The following is a 12,109-nucleotide window of genomic DNA, read 5'->3' on the forward strand; positions in this document are numbered from 1 at the left end:
TTCCCAATCTTGAACTCTCTTCCCTTATCCTTTGTTACCTCCTCCCCCTCTCCGCATACAGAAGTCCTGTTTCCTCTCCCCTTACAGTATGCTGCCCTATACCCTCCCTACCCAACCGCAAACCAGCAATTTCTTGACGGACATGAATCACTATTCCAAACCAGCCCCCCTTTCTAAGCACCTTACAAAACCCCACCCCCAGCCCATTTGTTTTATACCTTGTGCCTATCCTGTCAACATGACTCAGGTCTGAGACTTTTTGCATTCAATAATTGTCTTGTAATAAATCCTAATTGTTCTCCTTGTGCCTCATCCATATCATTGCCCGTCTCCCCACCTCCAAATCCTTCTCTTACTCTAATAACTCATCTATCAATGTTGACTCTAATAGTCATCCCAAAAAAGTCAAATTTGGTCCCTCAGTCCCTTGTTCTGACTACATTAATCTGGCCCCCACTACGAATCCCACCACACCCCCTGTACCCATTTGTAATTTAAATAAAGTTAAGTGTAAAAATGGTACCTTTGCAGGTCGTTTTAAATTTCCCAGACTTTTGTTAAGCATGCTGAAAGTCTTAACTTTGAAAAACTTAATGAATTAGACTCCTTTTCTAAAATATATAGATCAGACATAATCGCTATTACTGAAGTACATGCTCAAAATTCACACATGTTGAAATGAATAATTTCTCCAAGTTTATTAAACTCGGCAGGAAAGGGGGTGGAATTCTTTCCTTTGTCCATAATGATTTTTATCCTTTGGAAATATGAATTCCTTGTTTACTCCCTTTGATGAAATTTTGTGGGTTTGTGTTCAACCTAAGGTCTTACCACGTTCTTTCAATTTGATTGTCCTGTGTTGTTTTTACTACTCTCCTGGACAGAGAGTGGCTGAAAATATTAATTCTATTGAAAAATTGCATGGCAGTGCTGACTATATACTATCTAAATACCCAAATGCTGGAATTTTCCTCTTGGGTGATGCAAATGAATTAAAACTTGAATCTACATGTAATACTTTTAGTCTAAAACAAATTGTAAAAGTCCCTACTACCAAAGGCAATTCTACTCTTGATTTAATATGCACCAATATGTCAAATTTCTACAGACCTGTCACCATTCTTCCCCCTCTTGGAGGTAGTTACCACTTTAGCCTACTCCTATCTCCACTAGCTACAGTTAAACATTCCTTTACTATTACTGAAACCATCCTTAGACCTCTAACTGACTCGGGACTCTACAATTTTTGCTCTCGGAACACTAGTGAAAATTGGTCCCCTGTGTACCAAACAAATGATGTCGATTTCAAGGCTTTGTCCCTCCAAAATTTATTGAGGAGTAATTATGAAGCCCATTTTCCAGTGAAAAAAAAATTAAAATATGCTCTATTGATAAACCTTACATTACTGCAACTTTTAAAAAACTAATAAGGAAAACAATCCATTTGTTCAAGCAAGGACATATCACACAAGCTAATAATCTAAGAAAGTTCCTGAAGAATAAATTGAGAAAAGCAGCTTCTGAGCATTACAATAGTAAAGTTAAGGATCTGTATTCTAACAAGCCCAAACAATGGTACAGGAAAATTAAAGAGATTTGTGGAAAAAAAAACTCTGTTGAAGTTAATTTTTATCTCCCTGAGCACCCTTACAAGATAGCCAACGGTTTGAACCTGCATCTTAGGTCCATAGTACAAAGTCTCCCCTCTTTCACTGGCTCAGGTCAAACTATTCCTCCCTCCACCTCTTTCCCCCAAATTTTTCCCTCTGATGTTATAAATAAAATCCGAAAGCTCAAAAAATCAAGTACTTGCCCATTAGACATCCCAATTGACTTGATTAAAGCCTTTTCAGACACAATTGCTGGACCTTTATCTGGTATTTTTAACAAAATTACCAAATCTGGTAAATTCTCAAGTTGCTGGAAACTGGGTTTTATAACACCCGTCCCAAAGAAATCTTCCAGTCTGACTAAAACCAACATGCGTCCTATTACACTCACTCCAGTTTTTTCTAAGCTTTACAAAGGGTTCCTTCATGACTGGATTCAAATTATACCATGCATTGACATCTGACAGTTTGGTAATTTAAGAAAAACCTCCACCACCCATTACCTTGTACACTTGATTCACACCATCCTAAGTGAACTAGAGAAACCAAATGCTTGGCTTAACCTCGTTTTAGTCGATTTCCAAAAAGCGTTTGACTTAGTTGACCACAATATCCTAATCCGTTTACTACAGGATAATTTTGAAATTGACCCACTATTAGTAAATATTGTTATATTGTTCCTTTCAAACAGATCACAAGTTGTAAAATACAAAAATACTTACTCTAACCCCCTCCCTAGGTACTGTAAAATACCTCAAGGAACCTTATTGGGACCACTCTTATTTCTTGTCATGATTAATGATGGCAAGGAATTCCCCCAAAGATGGAAATATGTGGACAACTTGTCAATCCTTGAAGTATGTCATAGGAATATTAAAAGTGACCCCGTTGAAATACTAGCCCAAGGTTTGGACGAATCTAAGAATTTAAATATGACAGTAAATCCCACTAAATCACAGATAATGATGACCAGCTTCTTGAAATCTACCCCTGTTTTTTGCAACCCATTTTTTTGAAACATGTTAAGCTCCTTGGTGTCACAATTTCTAATGATCTTAAGTTGGACACACATGTTTCCAACATTGTTAAACAAGCAAATGTTTCACTATCCATGTTTAAGCTGCTAAACAAATTTAATTGTCCTAAGATACATTCCCTCTGTGTCTACTTATCCTTTATCAGGCCATTGTCGGATATGCATGTCCAGTCTGGCATTCACAACTTTCAAATGAACTTAGTGACAAAATCGAGTTGGTCCAAAAGCGTTTGCTCAGGATCATTTACAAAGAAGGCAAAATTCCATAATCCTTCCTCTTAAAGCTGCATGCATTACCACCTTAAAAGAAAGGAGGGAAAAAATTTGCCTGCTTTTTGCTAAATCAGTCATTTCCAATCCCTGTATTGAGGACTTACTCCCTGATTTTTACAATCCCATTAGACTGCAACTCCCCTGGTCAGCCTCCTTAGCAATCCCAACTTACTCTCTGATCCATGCTGTTACAGAGAGGTTTCATAAAAGTGTTATCCCCTTTATTCTTGCTGAATGTTTTTGTAATTTAATTGTCAAGTTTACTGATTTGCCCTTTATCTTTGATGATTTTGCCTTTTTAATTTTAAGTGTTTGACTTAATGTACTGATTTGAATTTTTTTTTTAACTTTTACTGGCATATAAAGCAAATTTGGCTCTATAGAGATTGTGCTAGTCTTTTGAAAATAAATATTATCTTATCTTATCTGCCATTCTATGGAAGTCAGTAACTACTTTCAAAAGCTATGTATTACATGAACATTTTTTCGGAAACTGTGTTGAGATGGATGTCAAAGAAGATTTGATTCAAAATAATTTTGTATTCTTTTGACAATTAGTTTTTTTATAATTCTGGAAAAAATTGAAGTGTTTGATATTGGTCTATAGTTTTTAAATTGTGTTTTAGTGCCACTTTTATACAGGTGTTTGATTATTGCTTTTTTCCATACCAATGGGCAAGTATCAGAAATCAGATACAGATTATACAAATATGTCAGTGGTTCAGTAAGTACTATTCCAAGTTCTTGGATCATATGGTTTGAAAATTCATGAATGTCTGGCAATTTATTTGTGTCAAGATGCTTCAAGACCTCAAAAACTTGTTGATCATCAAAGTCAAAATCATCAAAATCAATTGTGGAATTAGTAGAAATAATAGGATCCATAGGAGTTTCACTGTGAGGTTATGTAAAAACAAATGAAAACAGTTTATTAAAATGTTCAGCTTTTTCATTATCATTGTCTATAGTTGTCTGTGTTTCAGGGTCAGTGAATGAAGTTGAGGATGGGGACTGTGAAGTCTGGTTTTTTCTTATATATTTCCAAAACCTTTTTGGGCAACTTTGAGCTGATGGACTGATAGAAGATTCAAGTGCCTCATGATTTGACCAAAGAAGCCAAGTTGCTCTATTTTTTACTCTTTTATATCTTATCCATGACTTAGTGCTTTTTATTTTAATATGCTCATGCTACTCATAATTTTTTTTTTGCTAATAGCTTGTAGAATGTCTTGAGGAAGACTTTGCCTATTTTTACAAAGCTGACTATAAACTATAGTTGGAGTAAACTTGTCTTGTTCTACAACCAAGGTTTTATGAATCAGCTCAAATACCTCATTAACAGTGTACTTATTTTCTGTCAACTGTTCCATGATATGCAATGATAAAATGAAATTTTAGAAAGACTCATAATCACCATTAGTGTAATTATACTTAATGATCTGCTATTGAGGAGTGGAATCATCAGCTGAACATTTTAATGACAGTCTAAGAATGATGTGATCACTTCTTCCTAATGGAGGTAGGATTTCAATATTTTTAATATTGTCAAGAGATTTTGTTATTACTAAGTCAGGGACAGAAGGAGTCAAATCCTCCTGAAATTGTGTAGGCTCCTGAATGTGTCCTGCAATTTTTGAAATAAATGATGCTCAAATGATTGATCAGAAAGCAAGGTTATTTGATTTTTCTAATCAATGGAAGGTAGGTTAAAATCACCCACCACTAATACCCTTGGACTAACTATTCAAACATTGTAGAGATACTATAATAAATTTGCATTATTATTTGGAGATAACTCATTAACACTAGGACTTCTACACACTGCAACAATTCTAATACTATTTGTAGACCTAGGAAATTTTATATCAATTACTAAACATTCATTAATACTCAGAGCTAAAGGATCATTTACTTCTGTGTACTTAAGCAACAAATGAACATAAACAAATATTCCACATTTCTAGTTAGTATTCATTAATAAAGTATAACCTTCAACCTGTTGAAAATATGCTTCTGGATGCACACAATTCTTAGGCAAAGATTCAGTAACAACAACAACATGAGGCTTATGCACTGACATCAATGACTGTAATTCTTCAACTTTATTTGATAAGGTATCTGCATTGGTGTAGAGCACAAGAAAATTATTGTTCCATAATTGCTTCCCTAGGGATTTGCAAACTACTTTCATCTCAAAAAGAGTATATTTTTACAAGTTCTAGACTATCCTTTCCTTCTCTAATTTTCTAACCTGATTTTCCTGCTGCCTCTTTTTGGTTAAGTTCCTCTTTTAGAGCATTATACCTTTTCTTTTGAGCAAGCTCCAGTATTGTGTGATCATGAGTAAAATTAAATGTTGGGTATGAGGATTTTGTGCTGTTTAGGTTGCCACTCAAGAAGAAAGAAGCTGCATCATATTCTACAGGGCTATAGAAAAATAGTTTGATTGACAACATTTTCTATTATTCAATCTTCCTAAACAAACTGCAAATGAATATTTGACAGGGCAGCTCTGCAAAATTACTTGATTCAGGAGCTTTAAATCAACCTCATTTTGACCCTTCTTAGTAGCCTAGTACAGTTTAGATCTTCTTGAAGTCCAAATACCACTAAATTTTTTTGCTTCATGACCAAGTCTTCCAGAATATAATTGGCTGTTTCTTTGCTATTTATTTCATTTTAAACTTTTCACTAAGGGTATCAAATCAACTTTGAGCAATGTAGTGGCGGGTACCTAGCCTAGTCAACAACAACATAGTCTTTCTATGGACCCACTTAGGCAACTTAGCCTGACCTAGGATTGCTCTCATTGTAAATGCACCAAAATACTTTATAATTTGGTTTCTAAACACATTTGATTGTACTTTGTATTTTGTGCATGAGAATATGCCAAACATCATCATACTCATTACAAATATCACAAAAGGGCAAGCTAACTTGCCCCCATTAATGAAGCCTATAACTGAATGGATCTCACCAATATTTTGAATGGAAGTCATAATACACAAGCATGCTACAGTAGCTGAAAACATATAGGCCTAATTAGCAAGACTTTTAGAACACACATTGTGTTGCCTAGCTAAGGCTAAATCTAGCCCTGCTGGATTATGGGGCTTACTGTGTGTAACTTCATTGGAATAATCATAGGAAGGAAGGGTAAAGTTCTAGTTGAAGGGCTTCTTGCAATCCTTTTGGAAAGTAGCTTAGTGGAGTTAGGTGAATGAAACTTTCCCATGTCAAAGCCACCCCCCTAAGCAAGACCCTTTGTATTCTACTTTAAGGAAAACCTGTATGTAATGCATTAATTTTAGGGTAGTTAGGGTACTGAACTACCTTATTTAACAGCTATTATTAAACAATTGCGTTTCTGTATCTATTTTCTATATGGATAAAATGCAAAAAGTAATTATTGATAGATGCCTGTAGCGTGTACATCGCAGGGAACAACGGAAACATAGCCGAAAGTCCTTTCCACTAATAAACAAGAAACTTGACAAAAGTTTTAGATACCAGTGATAAGTGCAGCATTAGTCAAGAAACCGATTGGTATAACAAATAAAATTATAAAAACTACTTAATAAGTTGACCTTCAGAATGTCCAAACTATAATTTTGATTTCCAGCACGTTTGAGCTAGCATTGCTAGGTTGACATTTTTCTCTTTGGTGCTTTATTTTTGCCTTTTATGTCAACTTGTAATAGCACATAGAGCACAAATTCGTCATAGTGGTATTTTAATAGTCTATTACTATTTAATGCGAAATTTGATTTACCTTCAGCATTCCCCTCATCATCCCCCAAAGTTTCATCTTATGCTATTAGTGTTTGGGAACACACCAAGGATTAAACATTCCCTTTTTACCATGGAATAATCCCGTTAGAAAAATCAGCACATTGCATAATTTATTGCCCTTGTCCCCAAGACCAGGCATCCTCAAAGAGACATAGATGTTGCCCCTTCTGACAATTTTTGGACAAAATAGCTTTTTCAAACTTGTGATCACTGTTAGTAAGGGGACATCTAAAAAGGATAAGAAAGCTAGTCACCCTTTGATCATTCTCTGAGAGTTGAATTTGCATTTTTGTTTTGTTCTTTTTTTGTATTTTAATTTTTCTGTTTGATTTTGTTTAGGTTTTTCAAGTTTTTTTGTTGTTGATGAAGGCCTCTGGACATGAAGCCAAAAATGTTTGACCTTTACATTTATTACATTTTCTGATTTTTCTGATTTTCTAGTTTGAAATATTTTTCCCTTTTTTCTGTATTTCACGTATTGAAAATGGGAAGACAGCAGCGTGGTCGAAAAAAACATTTTGTCAAAATTCCCTAAAAGTAGCGCAAAGTTAGATCAAAGTTAAAGTTGCATGTAGCTCCAGTCACAGTCGCAAGTAGTCAGAGTTTCAGTTGCAAGAATTCATGGTGGAAAACATATGTATTTAGACTTACAATATGCCGCGGTCACAAGGTAGTAGTACTAACAGTTTCCCTGAAATTTTCATTCGAATCCCATGAACCGTTCCTAAGATACTGCTGAAACGCCCTTTTAATAATCTGGAAACACATTTTGTCTTTTGGATTAAGTAAGTAAGTGAGTAAGTTTATTTGTGACCCGCAATGATATAAAATAAATGCGGAGTCAAACACGAAGAAACCAAATAATACAATCCACAAAGAAATAAAAAGGAAAGCACAAAATGAATATAATAGCAGAATCCACTGACTCACTCACCAGGATAAAATAATTTAGAGGATCACTGGCATATATCTTCTTTGGAGTATTAGTCCTCAAATCCTTAGCGATGCTGTCAAGCAGCACTTGGGGGTTGATAAGTTCAAAATGAGAAGCAATCTTGGGATGGTAAGAATTTATCGTATTTAAAATAGCCTCTCCTTAGCTGAAGATGGTCTTTATCCCTTATTAGAGGCTGTTTACCGGAAAGAAAAAGAATTAATGGAGAACAATACTATAGCAAAGTTTACATAAGCATCGGTGGCTGTAACTTCATCTATCAGGCGAGATTTTATCCATATGAGATTTGGATGCAATGCAGATCACTAGCATCCAGAGACAAGCATGTAGTCGAAAGTGTATCAGAAAAAGTAATCCCAATCTATTTGAACTTTGAGACATACTCAAATAGCATTGTACCCGCATCTGAAGGAAGAGCAGGGTAATAAATATTAAAACACAGAAACTCGTATTTTGAAGGATTTACAGAAAGTCCAATCATACTCAAAGCATTTATCAGAACATTTACATTCTTTGTGAGGCCTGACTTAGCATAATTAACTAGCAGTACGTCATCAACATGGATAATGTGACTGAGAACAGCATTTTCTACAAAAAAACAGTAGGAGACCGAGTTTGCAAACTGTCCATAAGTATAGTTTTAAAAATATATGAAGATAGCACACCATTTTGTCTGACTCCCTTTTTTAATGAAATAGTAAATACTTTCTGAGATCATAATGGCTATGCATGACGTATGACAACAAAAAAGGAAATATAAATGAAAAGAAAAAACTAAATAGGTGGAAAGCGAGGATTTTGTCAGCCTCAGTATATGATCTCTTACTGAGGCTGACTCAGTTTCAGTAATGAGATAGGCTCAGGAAACCAGACATCCGTTTCTCCTTGAAGTTTAGCTTTCTTTTAATTTTCCCGTTAATGCCCTTAGCCTTCTTAGGCATAACCAGGATTTAAAATTTCCTCAATTCCAAATGACAAACCCTGTATGTAAATAATGGACAAATTGCATAGTTTACAAACCCTTTACTATGGACTGTGGGAGGCATGAAATTCCTTGAACCATAGTTTTTAAGCCTTTTTAGTATTTTAAACAAAACAGGTATTTCAAATTTCTATTGGTCATGAGGGGGGGGGGAGTAGCATATAATAAAGAAAAGTGAAGGGAGCTAGTTCTTCACTTTACAACACCCCTCCAACATGCCCTATTGAATATTTTATGTTTTATTGAAAGTTCAATTCAATACCCCTTGGCTATTTCTCACCGTTTTCTCACCTTTAGACTACTTTGAACAAAATGGCTATCTTATTAGCTTGACCAGATGCCTTTGCAGGAGTGAAACTGAAAGAGTTTGGGAGTAATATGGGTTGCCCCTGATAACTTTTGACTCTTAAAAATGTACTAGAGCCTTCAACTTCCTATCAAAGGATCTTCCGAAATTTCCATGACCTCCCGTACTAGAGCCTTCAGCTTCCTATCAAAGGATCTTCCGAAATATCCATGACCTCCCTTTTCATTTGAACTGGCTTTAGGGAAAGAATAACAAATAAATAAATAAGACACCAAAGCCTTATGGGTTACAACTATAGTCATAACGTTGATTCTGAATGTTCGTTTTGAATTTAGTTTCTTCATTCGTATATATTTCTATCGTTTTTAAGTGTGAATTATTATATAATTTTGTTTTTATTCTTCTTAAATTTTCATTTAACTCTTTACTTTTGTTTGAAGAAAATCTTTTTGGAGGTTTTTTTTTTTAATAGCAATAAGAACTGGTTTTTAATTCACATTCATATACCCATAAATTTAAACATCCCCCATACCTGCCATGAACAAAACCAGGCCAGAAAATCAGAATTAACCAACTGATAAAAACCATTTCGATTGGGTCAAACCTCTGAAAAATGGGTCGAATTAAATTTTTTTCTTTTGCTTGGTTTAGGAGGTTTGATGGGAATCTTAAATCAGTAAAGGTTGATCTGAATTATATATGATGAGTCCAAGGGAGCTGAGTTTAATGGAAGTGAGATACACAGGCTTGAGTTGCATATAAGTTGAGCTAAGTGAATGGGATTAAATTCAGGAATTTTAGTTGAATGGGGTTATGTTGCATGGGGGTAGAGTTAAATAGGATACCTGCACTTGGAATTGCACTTGGACTGCGTTGGGTGGAGATGAACTGACCGGGTGTTGCGTTAAAGGAGGGTTGGGTTAAATGGAATGTGGGTTGCATGGGGACTGAATTAAGGGGTTTTGTGTTAAATGGAGGTTGAGTTATATGCGGGGTTGAGCTGAAAAGGTTTAGTCAAATGAAAATTGATTTCAGAGGGGTGTTAGGTTGAATTAAATGTGGATGGCTTTCATAGGGTTGGTTTGTATAGAGGACGAGCTATAAGGATGTTAAGCTGCATTAGAGTTGAAATGAAATAGAGGGTGAGTTGAATGGGCTGAGTTACGACGGAATCAAACTGCCACATTCCATTAGGCAAGAGTGAAACTGCGTTACTTTTATTTATAAATATAACCTATAAAACAAAGGCTTCTCAGGTTTGAATATAATGCAAATAATTAAGAAAAATCGCCGGAATCACATCATAAAAATAGCAATCAACAGGTGGCATAGGAATCATAGTTCGACTACTTTCTTTGCTGTATCAAGAGGCATACAATCTAATTTTATTTTAAGTGGTTTTGCTTGACGATTTTTTTTTATAATCCGATACTTCTTACCGTAAAACAATACAAGAGGTAATTTTTTTCCCAGATTGTGCGGTATGAGAGACACGGGCATTATTTCAGTTGTTACTCAGATTACAGTAGTCTGTATCTAGAATATCTTATATTTTACTTTCAATGAAGAACGAGAAAACTCACGAATTTGCGAAAGACCAAAGGACTAGTACATAAAATTAAATCTGTTGCTGTTACTGTTTTTAGATTGAGGACAGGTCAGTTTGAACGGCCAACTGAACGGCCGTTCTGAAACTGAACGGCCAAAACCCGTTCAGTTATACATAAATGGGGGATAGTTAATTTACAGCCCATTTGCATAAATGGGCTTGCCTTTTTGTGATATTTAGAATGAGTGTGATGATGTTAGGTATATTCTCGTGAAGTGCAGAAATATGAAGCACACAATTGTGTTTAGAAACCAAATTATGAAGTATTTTGGTGCATTTACAATGGGAGCAATCCTAAGTTTGTGCTGTTGCATTGGTGATTTCTCTTTTTTCATTATACTAAAGCCCGTAATTCAAGCAAGATCATTCTGTACAATGTACTAATGCTCTTCCGAAATATCTTAAGTGTTGATGTGGCCTGTGCCAAAGTCTTATGTGTGTGTTTCTCAAAGTAATGTGGCTTCGTAAACCCAAGTTTTAAAAGAGAATCGCACGTATATGAGTGGTTCATTCGCTCAAACGTCAACTAAACAACAAACACACATACACAAGGCCAAAAGACAAATTTTCAGGACTGTCGCAAATATATTTGGGAGTAGCCTTTTAAGATTCTTCCATTGAAGAGTGTTTTATAGCCGAAAATCTCAATTTCATACGGTTTCACTTCAAACTTAAACTGAAATAATGACTAACCTGGAACGGTTTATGTTTTTAAACGTATTTCACTTGTAATTTAAAAATGATTAATTTTAATAGGCAATGTGGGAAATGTTAAAGATATAAGTATTGATGCTTTAATAATCCTAAAAAATCATTAGATTTTTCATTTGCCTCCATTTTTATCAATTCGACTATGATTGTGCAGAAGCTAAAACAGTAAATATGCTAACTAACCATATTCACAAAATTTGAAACACAGTAAATTTTGGGTTGTTGCAGCTGTCAACTTACTTCCAACTAGAACAAAATTTAATTTCCATTAAACAAAATTAACTTTTTGTTCAACCTAGAACACCCTCTTCTTCTTTTTCTTTTTCAGCTGAAGTGTGCTTTTCAGTCGAGACTATTCAGCCCTTTTCCTTTCGACTCATTCTGCGAGATGGACAGAGCTACTGAGTTGGTTTTTCTTTATTTATCTTGAATTTGCTCATATTTCTTGCAGTAAATCTTTTGATAGTAGAAGTTGAAATATAAGAAGATAAATAGTGATTTCTGAGCTCTTTGTGCAGGTATAGTCAGCTAGACTCTTGGATGATAGTGAAATTTTGTGGTGTCTGAAGCATTCTAACATCTTACATTGCAGGGTATACTGTGAAGACATCAGCATATTACATTCAAACAGGCAATGGCCAATTGTTTCATTTTTAAATTACAAGACCTGCAAAGGGGGGAAGAGGGAACTTCGCCACTTGAATCAGGGAACAGATATGAAAACGCCTAAATATATTCCTGGATATACTCTTCTTCTTCTTCTTATTCAGCAGACGGGCTTTTCAGTCAACACTATTCAGCCCTTTTCCTTTTGACTCACTCTGTGAGATGGAC

General features: G+C 35.1%; 1 protein-coding gene across 1 annotated transcript in view; it reads right to left on the reverse strand.

Annotated features, from left to right (window-relative positions):
- The window catches only part of LOC136026540 (serine/threonine-protein kinase Pink1, mitochondrial-like), a 60,307-nt gene extending 53,984 nt beyond the window's left edge, over positions 1–6,323 (reverse strand). The window contains exon 1 of the mRNA XM_065703222.1: positions 6,253–6,323. The gene's annotated coding sequence lies outside the window, so the exon portion shown is untranslated. The remainder of the gene's footprint in view (positions 1–6,252) is intronic.
- Between the last annotated feature and the right edge of the window lie 5,786 nt (positions 6,324–12,109).

The sequence above is a fragment of the Artemia franciscana genome, chromosome 4, assembly GCF_032884065.1.
Source record: "Artemia franciscana chromosome 4, ASM3288406v1, whole genome shotgun sequence".
Lineage (NCBI taxonomy): Eukaryota > Metazoa > Arthropoda > Branchiopoda > Anostraca > Artemiidae > Artemia > Artemia franciscana.